Genomic DNA, 18,038 nt, shown 5'->3' on the forward strand with positions numbered 1-18,038 from the left:
CTGCTGCCAGAGCAAGCCAATTCACTTTGTCCAGAAAAGAAAGGAGAAGGATCAAGGAGACGCTGAAAGTGTGAAATTTGCACACATTCACCTCCACATCTGCAAAACAATTGCAGCACCACATTCTGTCTATAGACCACCAAAGATTTGTCACTCCTGAGCTGAAGACTGCATCAAGGCAGAATATGAGAGTTAGCCTTGCACCCTGAAGGCAGCTCCCCAAACTCCTCCCCTGTCAGCCACCCCACTACTTGGAATAAAAGCAGACAACTCAGTGGGGAGGATTTCCACCTGTGGGTGGGTGCAGTGTCGAAGGTCACTGAAAAGAGCAGTGATTCCCTGCAAACTGACCTGTGCTTCTCTGAGCCTACAGACCCTCCCCTCCACACCTGGTTTTCATGACTTGGTTTGGTCACCAAGATGTGTCCAAGAGCTAGTGCTCAGGAGGGACACAGATACTGTGCCACCCCTAGTAACCGTATTTCCAACCCCAGCAAGGATTTCTGTCATATCACAGAGAAAGAGATTTACAGTTTGCTTTTTGTAGGAAAACACATCTATTTCTTAGCAGCACGAGGCCAATTCCCCGCCTTGCTGCCTGCAGCTAGGCTTTGCCACGTTTTACTACACTGGGCTACCCGTTTTAATGCACTGACAGTTTCACTTTCTCTGCGCAGTGTGTGTTTTTGAACTCACTCCGCAGCATGCTGCGAAGCAGACAAGGGAGGAGGGAGTAAAGGAGGAAGGAGGGAACAAGGGAAGGTGGTTCAGCCCCATGGAAATGTTGCACTTCCCTGGAGGTTAAGCTTCTGTTTTCTCAATACTCCCAATAAGGGAATCTAAATGTTTAGCAGAGCAAATCTTAAAATAAGATTACACGTACTACGTTGTCCCAGCCAAAAACATTACCCCTGCTTAGTGACAGCCCAGATGCACTGGCGTGAGTTCACACCAACTTGCTGGTGGGTGCAGAGAGCAGAATAACTGTGCTGTCTGTCTGCAGCTACTCCACCACTCACAGGCCCCATGAAAACACCTCAAGGGGCTGCTCTGCGTTATTTGCCTGCCACAATAAATGCAGATGGCACTTCGTGAAACAAGGGAAGGTCTGCTTCTCTGTTTCAGGAAATACCCATCATGAGGCAAAGGACCCCTGCTGATTTCAACCACAAAACTGCTGGTGCGTGGTAGACCCAGTTTCAAGTCCACATCCCTGCCCTAAGCACCTTACAGTTTATGGCTTGAGCCCAGGCCACACAGACAAACTTGAGCTACTGAGCTAAAACCCTCAGAGCCCTTTCCATTAACCCACACCTGATAAGGAGGTTACCTGGCTGGTTGGATGTCCAAAGCACATGGTTAGGCGAGCCCAGAAAAGCATTAAAACAAACAAAAAAAAATATAAAGAAAGCCTTAGCAAGTTTGTAGTCCTTCTTCATTCATTTCTACTCACTGTCTGCATTGACCGAGTCAGACACAGTCAGTTTCCAGCTCATTTCCTAGGTTCAGCTGGTTGAAAACAATCCAAACTCAATTTGCCCACTGTACCCTCGCAGTTCCCACATGCAGTCTACTACATCAAGGAAACATCCTACAATTTCATGCCAGGGAGTACAGTTTCTGGGAAAGATGCCACCACTTCTTCTAATCAATTGTTTTAAGATGACACTACTTCACCATGGCTGAAAGTGCCACTCTTGGGGACATATGAAAATAATTCCTTCATTTTTAGGTCAAACATTGCCCTACAGCACCACACAGCCCACATTACAAGAGAAACTGAAGTGAGAAGAGGCCCATTCTAGTATTGCGATGCCCAGAACAGAGCACAGAACTCCTAGTGTGGTCCCGTCTGGAATGTCATTTAATATCCAAGTCAATGAGGTTTCGAGTCAAGAGGATTAGCTTAATCCAACTAGTCCCCCCTTCTTGGGGGTAAGGGAGGGGACCAGTAGTTTAGGTTTCAAGCTCAAGTGATACCTCATTCATTTAGAAAAACCCCCAGCTAAGAGAGGGCATGTAAGGCCTGAGATTTCTCACACACACTAAAAAAAAAAAAAAAAAAAAAAAAAAAAAAAAAACCACATGGTATTCTTATCCATACTATTGAACGTCCCATAATAAAAAAAAAAAAAAAAAAAAAAAAAAAAAAGAAAAACTCCAGCATTAGCAAGCCATAATCCATTTGCTGTGATAGCTATTTATCAGGCCATAAAGAAGCAATGAACAGACTAATTCAATTTTGCACTAGTAAAGGCTAAGCTGTAGGGGAAACCTGAGCTTGTTATAGTTTTCTTAGTGAACAACATGAAAAATTCAGACAACACGGATGCTTCTGAATCCCTTGGGTCTGAGGAGCAGCTTGCAGTACCTGAAGCAGCACCACTTCCCTTTGGTACACCCAGTTGGTTAAGGAGTAAACAAGGCACACTTTATCTGCATTAGATCTCTGCCTGTTGAGCCTTAAGCTAAGCATATTTAAGAAAATTGGGATCCATTATCTCAGACAGCATTCCCAGGAATTAGATCAAACAACACACTAGCACCTATGGATGGCCAACAAGGAAGAGCAGGAGCCAAAATTACCCACCTTGCCCTGCAGTCCCCACTGTTTGATACACAAATAATCCTACAGCAGCAAGGCTCACCTCTGCCACAAAGCTACCAAAAGCCTTTACCCTCAAATCAGAGAAAACACACAGAGGCAGGAAAAGGAAGCCTACAGGAGAGCTGGAGAGGGACTGTCAGGAAGTGTAGCGACAGGACAAGGGGTAACAGTTTTAAATTGGAAGAGGGGAGATTTAGATTAGATACCAGAAAGAAATTCTTTACTGTGAGGGTGGGTGAGACACTGGAGCAGGTTGCCCAGGGAAGTTGTGGATGCCCCATCCCTGCAAGTGTTCAAGGCCAGGCTGGATGGGGCTTTGAGCAACCTGGTCTAGTAGGAGGTGTCCCTGCCCATGGCAGGGGGGTTGAAACTTGATGATCTTTAATCTCCCTTCCAACTCTAATCATTCTATAATTCTCTGATTCTGTGAAAGCACTGAAAACAGGTACAGGTAGAAAAGCACCTGAGGAATTGACTCCTTCTGAAAGAGACCTCACCTCAGGCAAACTCAACAGGACAATGAATTGCCAGAGAACATTTTTTTCCCAGCCTAAGGGTGTTTTGACTGCAGCATATTTTTGCTGAGTCAGGCCAAACCCAAAATTTCATGAGCTGTCTTTTCGGTGCCCTGCGCCCCTGAAAATCAGACCACATGTGCTAATGAAAATGTTCTCATGCACACAAGTAGGACTTTAGTGAAGCCATTGCAGCAGGCAGGCCTAAAATTTGGCAATTTTGATTTGATATTAAACATGGCTGAATTTGGCAGTCAAAATGTAGACTTCTTCTAGGCAGCTGACACACTTCCTGATTTCCCAGGCTGCGAAGGGTGACCAGAAAAATGCCAGAACTAAAAGAATTTTCCAGTAAAGAATCCAGCTCTTATAATGATACCTGCCTGCAATTCCTCAGTTGCTGAGCACAAATGAGATAATAAGTCAGGGAATTGTTCACATATAATCAGCCATCTAATTGTGCGTGCAACTGCCAGGCTGGAATATGCAAATGCACCTGCAAAATGAACACGTGCATTTTGAAAAGTGAGCTTTAAAAGGTCTATGGTGACAGGCAGACAGCAAGGTCTAGTTCCAAATGTCTTCTACAACCTTATCATGAAAATAAATGGCACTCAGTTAAATTCTCAATCCACTTCTGACTTTGAAGTGACTTCTCCTAGCTACTAAACTGCCTTCTCTACAGTAATCCTTCACACTGCCGTGAGACCATATATAAACTTCAGAAAGGTTCTTCACCAAGGTAAAGTGCACCAGCTCTGCTCCATCTCCTGGAATAGTTCAGAAAGTCAGTCCGCTCATTTCAGTCATAAAACAGCTGACAGTAATTGCTTGTTCTGTCTTGCTTCCAAGCAAATGAGAACAAGGACCTAAGGAACAATAGAGTAGAAATGACACTTGTGAAACAAGCATGTTGTAAGTCCTAGATAATCAACTATGACAAATGCATTCATAAATGTATAATTGTTACATGAAGCAGGCAGGGGTTGGGGGGGAGGGAAGCTGGAGAGGTACTGTGTTCAGACTCACAAATCATGGAAATTAAAGAGGGAAAAGAAACAAGCCACCTGGGGCCAACAGAGAATCATCACCAATGGTGGTTCATTAATAAAAGGCCCCAAGGAAATAACATATGGCTAAATGGGAAAATTCAAGAGGCTATTCAGGCTAGACTAGCATGCAGTTGCATGTTTGGAAAACCAGTCATAATGAAGGCAATGATAAATGACTGTGAGCAAAAAACAAGAGGGAAATCAGAAGAGCCAAAATTGAGTTTGAAAAATAAATAGCCTGAAGTATTAAAACAAACCAACTAGAGGTCCTTTCAGGATTTGTCTACATTAGTGCTTCAGTTCAGATCAGGAGCGTGCTTTTGAAGCAAATCTCTTCATCTTCACTTAATATGATGTGTTCATGTTTCAGAGCAGACATTCTAGATTCTTCTCAGATGAAACTCAACCAGAAGCACTCCGGGAATGCACTGAATGTGCTCCAATTTCTGAGTGGTGGTCACTTTATGGGACCAGGCCAGAACAAATCTAAAATAAAAACCCCTTGAAATTCGTAGAGTGTGTGGATCCTGCATCGTCATCAGCACCAACCGGTCTGCTTTGCAGGCCTGCTTGCCTGGCAGAAAAGGACCCGGGGGTGTTGGTCAACAGCAGGCTGAATATGAGCCAGCAGTGTGGCCAGGTGGCCAAGGCCAACAGCATCCTGACCTGCATCAGAAATAGTGTGCTAAGCAGGACTAGGGAAGTGATTATATCCCTGTACTCGGCACTGGTGAGGCCTCACCTCGAGTACTGTGTTCAGTTTTGGGCCCCTTACCACAAAAAAGACATTGAGGTGCTGGAGCATGTCCACAGAAGGGCAACTAAGCTGGTGAGGGGTCTAGAGAACAAGTCTTATGAGGAGCAGCTGAGGGAACTGGAATTGTTTAGTCTGGAGAAAAGGATTCTGAAGGGAGACCTTATCGCTTTCTTCAACTACCTGAAAGGGGGTTGTAGCAAGGTGAGGGTTGGTCTCTTCTCCCAGGTAACAGGCACTAGGACAAGAGATGGCCTCAAGTTACACCAGGGGAGGTTTAGATTGGATATTAGGAAAAATTTCTTCACCAGAAGAGTTAGCAAGCATTCAAATGGGCTACCCAGGGAAGTGGTGAAGTTGCCATCCCTGGAGGTATTTAAGACAGGTGGTGCTTAGGGACATGGTTTAGTGGGTGTTTTTGTCAGCGTTGGGTTGATGGTTGGACTTGATGATGTGAAATGTCCCTTTCCAACTTAGACGATTCTATGATTCTATCACCATGTGCTAGCATACATACAGCCTCAGTGCCTCTGAATCTTGAAATAAGAATCTGAAATGAGATCTGAACCAAGAAATGTGTGAATTAACCTGGATGCTCACTAGATTGGTGAGGCTTTAGGGAAACAGTCACAGCAAAGACTATATTTCTGAGAAGCTAAAGGATTCCTTCACACCCATCTTTAGCACTAAGATTTTGAGGCAATACCTATCCCAAACCTGCATTTTTAAACTCTTTAACCAATCTGACTAGGAGATGAATGTGTCAGCATTAGTGGCTTATGCTAGAGCACAGGAATGAGTTTTAGAAGTACTCACTTTCTAGATTTACCTTCATGAGTCTGGATGAAATCAAGTCAGGTTCTTACAGAAATAACTAAACTCATTAAAAACAGTCCTTGTTTCAGCGGCTGGGAGATCAGCACAGTTTTGTACCTTTTTTTTTCCGGAAAGCTGAAGAGCTGAGTTACACCCCATTAGGCCTCACAGGTTAAAATAGTGTAAAAAGAGACAAGATGTCCCCAGAACATTGTCATTTCTCAGATATTGTCATTTCTCACAGATATAGTTTCTGTCCTACAAAAATCATGTGTCATCTGTTTTCTAAAACATATTGTTAAAGGCACTGGAGAACTGTTTGACAAAGCTTTGCAGGCACTCTAAAGACTGCCAACAAAGGCACTGCAGAAGTCACTACAGGTGTGGGGTGGACATGATAGAGCCATTGCTGTTTAATGAGCTGATTCATCAGCTGATCTGCTGAGGCTGTCTACGCCATCGTAACAGTGACTTTCACTCAGGTGTCCATGCTCCATAGACACTAAATTATGCTAGGCTTCGAGACCAGATCATCTCATGCAGCAAAAATGATCTAAAAATCAGGAAGCAATGACGTGAAAATCAAGAGTCAATTTTCCTCTTGGCCAAAGGTGGCAATGAGACCCTTCCAGTGCCATGCTAGGTCTGCTGTCTTTAAACACAGGCACTGATGATCTGGGAAGGGAATTAGGCAGGGTGGCAGCAACATATCCAAATGGTGCACAGTAATTTAGGTTAGGCAATAAGATTTTTTTCAGAGGGGTGAACAGTAGCTATAGGATGCCAAGCAAAATATAATGCTCATAAATAATGCACAGCATGGAGGAGGAGAACTGTCTTTCATTGTTGCAGAACACTGCCAGAACTGCATCAGCTCAGCAAAGGGCTGTGTGTGCCACTTCAGATGAGTCAGGGTATCCTGACTCAGGGCTTGAGTGCAGTCAAAGAACTAAGATAGATAATTTGGCTGTAGAAGAAATGGCCTGCAGAACAATGCAGAGAGAATATCATTCTAACCTCCTACATAAGCAGAGGTGCAGGCACAGCTGGGAAAAGGCACCGGTCACCTCATTTCAAAGTCAGCATCAAAGAAGTCACTACTGATCACTGACCTCCTGTTGTCCTCTTCCATCTGCCAACTCAGTCAAAATAAGCTAAGTTAATTTAAACAGTTTATACAGTAGGGTTTTGCTGCCACAGTAGATTCACTTTGATTGGAACAGGTTACGGCGTACTCACACACGCAATTATGCCATCAAATCAGAGACAAAATAAGTTATTTGTGCAGTAAAGTGTGAGAAATAGCTGGGACAAGTTCAGAGAAGCGCAAAGGAGTAAAGAATATGACATTTAACTGCAGCACCAGAAACAGGGCGGATTGACTGTACCCACAAACTGGAAGGCAATCCCAATGAGGCTATTCAGTTATCTAACACCATTAACTGTAAGTGCATTTAATGTGTTTTAATGTGATGGTAGATAAAATGTTTTGAGTACCGGTCTTATGACTCAATCTTTCCAGGCCTAGTGTGGTAAACGTTAAGCTGAGAGGATCCAGAAGAGTAAACTGAGAGCATGTCCTCATTGAAATCTCTCCTTGGACATTCTGCGAGGCATCTGTGACTTGTCCCAGCTGTTAGCACCCAAGGGTAAAATGCTTGCAGTCACTAGAAACTCCAAAATGCACCCAAAGCTGCTGAGGTAACACCTTTGCGCTCTTGCCCCTGCACAGGCAGGGACCAGTGGCCCCAATACTCAGAGACAAAGCTAAGCAAACTTTGTGGTCATCGTGGCGACTACAAGGCCTTATCTGCTTAGATCAGCAACTCATTTCCCATGTATACAGAGGGCTTGGGCTCATCAGCACTCTCCATCCACGTACACTGCACTGGGAGCTATCTAGTAGGCACGCAGGGAGCAGTCTGGATTCACCAGGCGCTGTTACAGGAGAGGGATGGGGAAAGAGTTAAAAGTAGATAGACATTGACTATTACACACGAGACTCCCATTTTTGCATTCTAAGTGCTCGAATTTTTTGGCCACAAAAGGATACATAGGTTGGAATTGTTTGTTTGGGGGTGGAGGAAACGTGTGCTGTGTTTATCTGTAACCATTGCTCTCACTTGGCGTTGTACGTACTTGTTCTGTTAGCATGGAACCAGTATGCCCAAACAGTCTTATGCGCACAAGTAAACAAAGCTGGAAGTTACTTAGGCTGTGCTTACATGGTTACTTTAATTGAATACAAGCCCATGCTGCCACTGGCTGAGGCTGCTTGGCTTTTGCCTTTTCCCCACAGCACATCAGCACGCCCCTGCTCCCTGCCCAGGGCTTTCGTGCACCAAGAAATCAAGTAACCAAACAGCGACCAGATCACGGGAACCAATTCATCTGCAAACAGCAATTTATTTTTTTCCTGTTAGGTTGTTTTTCACATGATCAACCTGGCACAGTGTGCAACTGCAGTGGCATTAATAACATGAGCATTTCAGTGGGAAGGAGAGGTCAGGGGAATGTGGTGGCCTTTCCAGCATAATCAGCTGCTTATCTCTAGGCTCAAGTTTAAGTACTCTTGCTGTCCAAAGAAACTTAGGCATATTCTTAAAACTGATGTTGTGTCTCAGATGCTGTATAGAGCTTTTTAACAGTGTTAAATTCTACCATAAATAAAGCTCTATTCTACTCATGAAATCTCTACAGGCAAGTTTCACAACAGTGAAATTCTCCATGTATGATGATCATTGATATTACGCAGGATTTGTATAGCAGCATGAAGTCATAAAATATGGACAAGAAAATTACCTGAGATCATCTTAGGACTGTAGTTCCAACAGCATACATTCATTTCAGAGCTGATCAAAACTCAGAACTTCTTTTCTCATCAAAGTTTGACGTTTTGAAATTTGGTTTTGATCCAAGGACAAAACCAAATATTTCAGCAATTTCTCAATAAACGGACTATCTGGAGGAAAACAAGAGTTAAGAGCTGTCTCGTTTCCAGAGTCAATTTTAGGACTTTGAATTTTCATTTTAAAAGATATTCTATTTTATGGAAGTTCTCTTACTTCATATTTTCCTGTTATTTCATGACTAATCAATAGAATTATGCACTGACTAATACTGACATGTCATAATATGACATATCATAATTTAAATATCCTTCTATTCTACCAAAAAGTGTTATTTTTAAAACCATTAAGGGCAGTTGCTGCCTAGTACTGATCAAAACATCTTTTTTTCTCTCATAGGATAGCTTGATGCTTTGACACTGAAAAGAAAGGAAGATAAAATATTTCAGTCAGCACTGAGCAGAAGATACTCTAAATTACATTTAGAATAAAATAAAAAATAAAATTTAAGTGATAGAATGTTTGAACTGCATGTCATACTGTATGTACTACATCAATGCTAACAGCACATACAATACCTAGAAATAGTTTAAAACAATGAAAAACACAAAATAAAACAGAATAAAAATATTTTAAAATAAAAAAGAACATTACAATTACATAAAATTAGGTTGTTTTCCAAAACAAAATGTGCAGCAGGAGGAAGAGAGTAGCAATCCTTTTCATTCTGCTGCAATTTTTGAGCTCAAATCTGGCTCCATCTTACTGATGAAAGCATTTTTCTTTGAAGCTGGTATGATCACTTCTGTGAGAATAGCAAAAAAAGAAAAATTGGCTCTCAAAATGTCTTTCTCAAAGAGAAGGAAGTGATAAAAAAATATATTATACCAAATCCTTCGATTTTTTTTTTTTAAACACTTCAGTGTTACTACTAATTAGCAATCATGCCTTATCTCTAAGTTTTCTCCAATAACCTTCAGGTGACCTGGAATAGACTAGGATAATACCCGAGTAATTTGCCCCAGCACATCTAAAATGCCGAGACAGCCGAATTCAACACACGGCGTCTTCGTGACTTTTTCCATTTGTAGGGAAACATGCTTGTGGAACATCTTGAGCTCTGTCGATGCCTCTGCAATGAAAGGAAAAAGCCTGAAGCGCCACCCGTCCGTTCCAGCGACCCGACTGGGACCCACCAAACCGCCGAGCAAAGATAAAACCGGAATTTGCAGCTGTGAAGGGCAGGAAAGAGGCAAAACAGCGGCAAGCCGCAGTCGTGCAGGGGCACATTCCTCCTGGAAGATAAGGCAGCGGCGGGCAGCCCCTCAGAGCCAGCGGCGGGCCCACAGCGAAGGAACGCGCTGAAATTTTTCAGAGAGCTCTCAAGCATTTCCATTGTCTGAACTGCAAGGCAGATTTTATTCAATTAGGTTTCATTAAAAAAAAGAAAAAAGAAAAAAGAAAGGGGCCCAGGTTTCTGGGCCCTCAACACACTGTTTGCAGTGCATGCAGTGGTGCACGGTGGCCGTCACATCCCCAGGAGCCACCAGGCCCCCACCTGCCCCTCAGGCCCTGCCAGGACTTACCCAACTGGTGACCTAAGCAAATAATAAAAAAAAAAAAATTAAAAAATAAAGGGTTATTTTAGATTCAAGGTCCAAACAGGTGGACAGTAGCTCCCCACTGCCAGGAGGCTGCTGGATAGGCCTTGCTCACATCATGGCTGCCCCTCCCTGCACACCCCAAAACCGCCACATGCCCAGGGCCCCCCTCCTGTTGGTGGCTGCCAAGCTCTGCAGCAAGGTGGACATGAGGCTTTTAGGGCATGGCCATTGCCATCCTTTGCTCTTAGACGAAGGATGAACATCTCCATGCTTATCACTGGGAACAGCGTAAGATGCTGGCAGGAAGCAAGGCAGTTGGTTAGGTGTTCATTTTCTCTCTTTCTCCACCTCGCAGAAAGCCTGAGATGTAAGGAAGCCCATTTACATAAATGGAAAACATTCTCCTAATGAAGAGTGGAGAAAACAGCTTCATCAACAGAAGCAGCCCCCTGCTGTGCTCAAGATTGGATTTGAGAACCTGCTCCAGACAGACTCTGCAGCAGGCTGAGGTCGGAGGCAGTGACAACAAAACCTCACGTCACGTCTTCTCTGGGGAAAGAAGCATTTGAAGCTGCAGCACGCAAGATCTGTATCTTAATATCATCCCTAATTCAACAGGAAACCATTTCACTAATATGTGGTGGTGTGATGGGGGAAGACTTTCTCATGCCGTAACATCTCTCTGCAAACCTTATGAGCTCAGCTGCCGACCACAAGAAACGAGGGGGACTTTTCTCACAACCCGAGAATGACAGAGCATTACATGAAGGGAAACTCTGGCACCTGCTTTTAAAATAAGCAGTTAATTTCATTACTGTGCATCTGTAAAGCTCACATGGGTTACAATGACACATGCTCAGATGCAGTCCTTCATCTCTAAGTGTTTTTCAAAGAGTTTTACAAACTCAGCTGGTTCTGCAAAACTGTATAAGCACACATGCACATTAGCACATTCCTGCCTGTTCCTGAGGTGCAGCTGCCCAGTAGAGGAAATAAAACCTTTTTTTAAAAGGAGCAGTGCAAAGCAGGAGATAATTTAAGGAAAGTAACAGCATGCCCTCAAGCATCTTCATTGCCCTTGCTCAGGCAGAGCAGCTCTTGAGTATTCATCTACAGAGCTATATGCACCTCTTATCTAAACATCCATGGCCATACTGGAACTGCACTGACCCAGATTTCATGCAGGGACTTAGAGGGTGCTCGGGTCTTGGCCCTATAAGATAACGCAGGTAGCAGTTCCAGCAAAAGCCTAGTACCTGCATGCCTGTGAGGCTGTAAGTTTCAGATATCCTGGGTTTAACATCTTACAGGCTCAGTGTGGATAAAATCCCTACAGTAAAACCTAGTAGGCAGAGACCCATAGTTACCATTGCTTGCCTTGCAGTGGGCACTCTCCATCCTTAAGACCTTCTCACCCCATCCTCATACCAGTCCCTTCCCAGGCAATTTTCCACACAAGTATGAAAGCCGAGTGACCCTTCTAGAAGGATGTTCCCTGTTGTAGTTAGCTACAACCCAGACTGTGACCCTCTGGTCCACTGTCAGCAGACTGAGATAGCATCTTCTGCAGCTGGCTACAGAGAGCAGATGAGCGCAGAAATGGAGTGTCACGATACAATGATTGAAATGCTAGGCAGGTGTGCATATGCCCGCAGGCAGCTTTAGGTATACAAGCAGTGAATGAGCAGCAAGCAAAAAAGCCAGAAAACACAGATCCAGGTTGCTGTGGGAAGGCACTAGAAAACTTTCAGAACCTGGCTTATGGGCTTTGGTGCCCAGATTTTGGTTAACTTCTTACCACTGTGAATACAGTTGAGAACAATTTGCTTTACAGTGAAACTAAAGCCATGGTATCTGTCCCCAGTCAAGTAACCAAGCCTAAGCTTTCAAGACAGCACCAAGAGTTTAGCATAAGAAAAGAGTCTCCAGTGTAAGGGGATGTGATCTGAGGCAGGAGAGCTTCTCCTAGATTCAGATACCAGCTTATTAGATATAAACCCAAGACCCTAGCCTTTTATGACCATTCAGGTTCTGGTCATCAGGCTTTGCTCTGTGTTCTTGCTTTCTCTAGTCCAACCTGCAACATCCCCATCTGCGAAGGACAGGCTTTTTCTTTCCAAATACGTGGCCATCAATACTGAAGGTGGATAAAGTTCTTTGCCAGCAAAATGGAAGCAGTGGGCCACACAAAGGCCTTCTTAGTCAGGCAGATCTCACAGCTGTAGTAGTAAATATTCATCTCTGGTCACCTTGACTTTATCCACACTCTCCAAGCCTGGAGTCTGGACCCGAGCTTGGAGATGTAAGTGGTGTGAGCTGGTAGCATCAAAAGTGCCCACAGGAGCAGAGCTTGAGTGTAAGCTCACCCTCCTCTACACCTACCCTTTACTGCCTAGAGAGCAAACTGCTGCACTTCAGGTAAGGTACAGAGAAAGCCAACACACAGGGAGTGTGAACAGGGAGTTTAGGCTGAAGTGTGAAAAAACAGCCTAAAGTAACTGGACACTACACATACTTTTTCTGTGTTTATACCTTTTGATCTCAATTTATGGGCAACGTAGGAAATCAAATATAAGACTGCTTAAGGCCATAATTTGGATGATTCATTTCTATAATTCATGTCTTTCCTCACTCTCTTGAATTTTCTTCTTCCTGATTAGACCACTTGCATTCTTTAGTCAAGTGTTTTCTCAAACTATTTCATTATTTTCCTTTGCTTCAAGTATCTCCCTTTTTTTACTGAAAAATACCAAGTTTGGCCATCCTTCCTTCCTTTACTCCAGTTTTGGTATCTTTTATTTCCCCAGATTCTCTCCCTTTTTCTCTTGATAAATGAGATATCTTGCCTCCTACTGATCCTTCACGGAAAGCCTCTTGGAAAGAATAGACTTACTTGCTGGTAATACATACAAAGCTACAAATAAACATAATAGCTATGTAAACATAGATGGATTTTCCTGCAAAGTGTCTCATAAGACTGTTCCCACTAATGGGAAGTTGTACATCAGAGAAATATAATCACAAGCAGTCGAAGACTTACAAACAAGCCTTCTTACGAACACAGCTTGATTCCTGCTTCTGAAGGTGACATGCACAGTTCTCTGTGGTGCCTTTATTCTGAGCTTAAACCTTCCACTTTGTGCTTCTTCCACTCTCCCGATGGTGAGCAACACCAGAGGTGGTGTGAAGGGTAGCAAAGACAGTGGGCAGATACGGAAAAGACCTGCACCTAAAAAGCACAACCTTAACAACACTTGATCTCAAAAGAGATCAGTTGCTTTTATCATGTCATTGGGAGAGTGAAGAACCAGATATCTCATCTTCACTTTTTTTTTTTTTTTTTAAGGTCTGTGAGACAAGGAGAAGATGTGTTTCAGAAACTAAATCCATGGGTTTCTCACACCCATAAGTGGGAATCTGCTTCTCACAAACAGATTTCAAGTTGTAGGGAGCCAGGCAGATACATTCATGTTTTACAGTGAGAGTGATTAACCAATGGAAGAGGTTCTTCAGAAGAAGGACTAGATTAGTTTTCACTTGGAATCTTCGTTTGAATTTTGGCTAACCAATCTTATTGGGGCAACTTAAAACAGGCTGGATTATGGCAGTAGGTAGAGCCTGTGAGTGCCAGTAGATTAAACTAAATGATCCAAGACACCTTCTGACCCTTAAGGTATGTATGACTCTGTGAAGCCATGAGAGTGCAGTTGTGAAGAAATGCTTCATGACTTGCTCTACACCTCACCTGATCTCCTCCATAATCTCTGCAGAAGACGTGATAGAAAGTTCTTCTAATAGCTCACTGGCCGTGGACAATGATAGAAGTGCTCATCTAGAAGAACACAAAAGAGAAGAAATTGATTCAGAAAAGCATTGAAGAAGAGATGAGAGAAGTGTAGGAGAATATGTGAAAATTAATCTAATTATAGAAAGACACCTGGAACAGCTTGAAAGTCAAGTAAGTGCAAATACCTCTAAATTGCAGAGTTTCCTACAATAGAAAGAGGATTGACATATCCTGTTTGAAATGGTCTGTTTCCTGACGAGGCTCCAATTTAAAAATCAAATTGAACTCCTTTATGATAAAAGGTAGTGTAGAAAACCTACAAATAACTGGACAAGGGAAAAAAATAGAATTCAGGCATTTCCACTGGAATCCTGTCCAACATCCAAATTAGGGACAGAATTTTGAAAGATGTCAGAAACAAATGGCATCTGTTTATCTGAAGTCAGAAAAAGTCTTTATGTTTCCCTAAGCCTACAAACATGCAAGTCTGGAGAAGCCAGCAGGCTTCTCATAAACTCCAGAAGACTCTCAACTGAACTCTACAAGGTATTTTGAAATAACGGACACATAGCAAAGAGGAGAAAACTCATTAAAGTTAATTGGCCCACCTAGTGAGACTTGTCTCTGCCAAAATTTGCTTTTTTTTTTTTTTAAAAAAAAAGCCAAAACTCTGTTGCTAGTACTGATCAAAGTCAAAATGGTTGAACTCTCAGTAAGATCTTCCAAAATTTTTATTTTGACACAAGTCTGAGGAAAAACTGACACCTGAATGAGGAAATAACCAGTATGCAGGTAACCTGCTAGATTTTATTTTCAGGATTTAAAAAAAGCCCAACCTATTTCTCAAGGAGTATTTGTTAGAAATCTTTTAGGAGAACCCTGAAGAAAGTTCTGATTTTTGGACCTGGATGACATCAAGCAAGTTGTTGATCCTGCAAATTTTCAGGTATGTGCTTAGCTTTGTGCAAGTAGGCAGTCAGACTGAAATCAACAGGGCAAGCCAAAGTAAATACACATTCTCCCCCAGATCCAAGGAGAAATCAATGATGTAGGAATAAAATAAAGCATGTGCATGTGTTTCCAGGAATGAGATACCTTGATGACCATCTGGATGACTTAGTTTTCATCCTCAAAAAAAATACCTTAGCAAATATTTTTGGTAAAACCATCTACCATGAACTCCAACTGGCTTCAGTGGGTTGGTCACACTTACCATTAAAAGAACCCATGACATTTCTGTGGATTCTCACATGAGGAAGATCACTATTGTACTTTCTTAAATGCCAGCATTTAAGGACCATGTAATTCAAATCATAATAACACTCAGAGGGGGCTCTTGCTCTTCACAGTGCAATTAACCGGGGGTTTTAGACCACAGCTTTTTTTAGAATTCCCAGAGGTCAAGCAGAATGTCACGTGCACCAGCGATTATAATGCTGTGATTTACAATCCTCTTCACAGTCATCGGCCCCACTTGTCTCCAAGTGATTACTCAGTGTCAGCAGAGGCTGTGGAGAAGTCAGCAGCACAAACCTACACAAGAAGCGCCGCGCTTCTCAGTAGTGATTCACCCACCGAACACAGAAAGCCTTCAGAGAAACCTGCCGCAGCCTTCTTCAACTGATGGAAAGATGGGCTGCATCTACCCTGCCTTGTTGGCATGCTTGCCAGCACCTCTTCCCCAACCCTCCAGGCTCCTCTGGCCTCAGACTGCCTGCAGCGATGTTGAAAGAGCCCCTCAGTTAGTACAACAGGCTGAGAACCTCATCAGTGTCACGTGCAAGGCTATCACTCCTCATCCTCCTTGTCTCAGCCAAGCCCTCTCCATCCACCCTGGAACCTAGGATGAGAAGCCAGGATGCTGCAGCGAGAAAAGCCCACCCCATGCTGTCTCCAGCTCGGGCAGGAACTGGCCACCCAGTGAGGGTGCACCTCCTGACACACGGTCAGAGCAACGAGGGGACCTCAGGTGATGCAACTCATTTCCTGGGGACAGAGAAGGCGGCACTTACAAGAATCCACCAAGTGACTCTGGCTCTGGCCAACCCATTTACCAGCTGTGACCTGATCTCTACCACAGGCCACCTGCCCACACCTCCTTCTGGCTTGCCACCAACATTTAAGTCCGGGTCTCATGAGAAGTTCAGGCAGTCTCTGGGAGGGTTAGCAGAGGATGGCAGGGGAATGCTGCTCAAGGTGGTGGCTAAGGCAAGAGAGGAGGAAGGAGAAAGGCACCAGCACTCACTCGCCATGTCTCTCTGTGCATTCCACAACCTCTACGACATATCCAGGGACCATCAAACGGGCATTACTGTCAGCTCTGTTAATCACAGGTGACTCCCTGCGGACTGGCAGCCCAAAGCACAGGCTGAGACATGGTAAGATCTCAGGACAACCCCAAGCATCTAAGTATACAGTGAACAAATGCACACTGTCTTTTAAAGCCAAATCTCAGGCCCACCAATTGTCAATTACTCGTGCTTTTGCAATTCTCCAGCCAGAGAATAAAGTTTCTTTCAGATGCACTTCAAATATTGCCCAGCAGCTCTGCAAGTGTATCCAGCCCGGGGAGAGAAACCTTTGCAGCTCTATCTCCTGATCCACTAAATCACTCTTCAGTGAAGCTTAACGAGGGTGTCAGTGGAAGCCAGTAGCAGTTTCTTTGTGCACGTGGAACATGGAAGACCTACCACATCAAAGTAGGGGCAGCTGCTACTGACCTGGAGGCCAGGGTGAAAGTCCTCATGAACAAGTAGCTGAACATGACCAAATGTACCAGTCTCCCACCTTCCAGCTCAGCCTGCTCCTGACAAACAAAGCCTTGGGGTCTAGAGTTTCTTGACAACTCCTTTTCCAGCTCAAGATTACACAGATTTTCCTTCCTGATGATAGTCCTCCTTTCTCTGGCAGGAATCCTAAGCTCTTCTAATGCGGCTCAGATGAATCTGACCAGCATCACAACTGCACTAGTTGATTTTCTGTTTCGTTAATTTTTTCCCTTTGGCTGGGCGTAGCTGTTATGTAATTTTTTTTTTTCATCAATATAGGGGAGGGCATTATTTATAGGGGATTACAGGGATTACTAAAGCAAACCATTTGCACTTTCCAGTGGCTGGTACAACTTGCAATATCCTACCCTGCCTCATAGTTAGCAAGTTGGAGGATCAAACAACTTTGGTTTGATTCTCCTCCAGCATGCTGATGCAGCACAAGTCTTGTGTCTACACTTTGAGCACACTGGGCACAGACCCATACCCACCAGCTGCTTCCAGCACTCGCCTGTGCAAACACACAGACTGCCTCAGGGCGGGCGGGAGGGATGCACTTTGGGTTTTCCCCCCCAACATTCCTACATGCCTCTGTGGCCTGTACTTAGTGTGGGTCCCTTCAGCTTCTCCACACAGACCCTTTACTCCTTTAACATCCTTCTCCATCACACTTTTCACCCACTGTGGTCCGTTATGACCATGGCTGCAGCCACTTACTGTTGAACGAGTTGCTCAGCCCCATTCACCCCTCCACCCCAGTGCTATGGATCCTTGCACTTCTAAGGTGCCCACCTCCTTGACATTTAAGAAGTGAGTGTATTTCTTGCCCAACATTCCCACTCACTGAGCAAGAGAACGGGAAGGATGCCCATGCCTTAATAAGATAATAAACATCCTGCTCTTTACATTTTCCTCAGTCATATATCTCCCAGGTACCAATGCGTACAGATGGAACAGATTATATATGACATTTTCATTCTGCCCGCCAGTGGAGCAGCCAGCCTGTGAAAACACTGAGTATGCAACAAGCCTTCTCCACCCCACTCTGCTGCTTTCAAGGTGAATTGTGAAGAGAAACTCAAAATTAAAGCCTTTTTCTCCCTGAATGTTAATTTCACATCAGCCCTCTGCAGAAAACTGAGCTGAACTTACCTCATCATCACAGTCAGAAGCTCCGTGAGAGCCCTGTGTATGTTAGGCATTCTCCAAGGCGCAGCAACCAGCCCCTGCATGGAACCACCAGGTGAATCTTCAACAGCAGAAGCTCAGAAGTCTGCAAACCCTG

The sequence above is a fragment of the Calidris pugnax genome, unplaced genomic scaffold, assembly GCF_001431845.1.
Source record: "Calidris pugnax isolate Ruff unplaced genomic scaffold, ASM143184v1 scaffold25, whole genome shotgun sequence".
In the NCBI taxonomy this organism is placed as follows: Eukaryota; Metazoa; Chordata; class Aves; order Charadriiformes; family Scolopacidae; genus Calidris; species Calidris pugnax.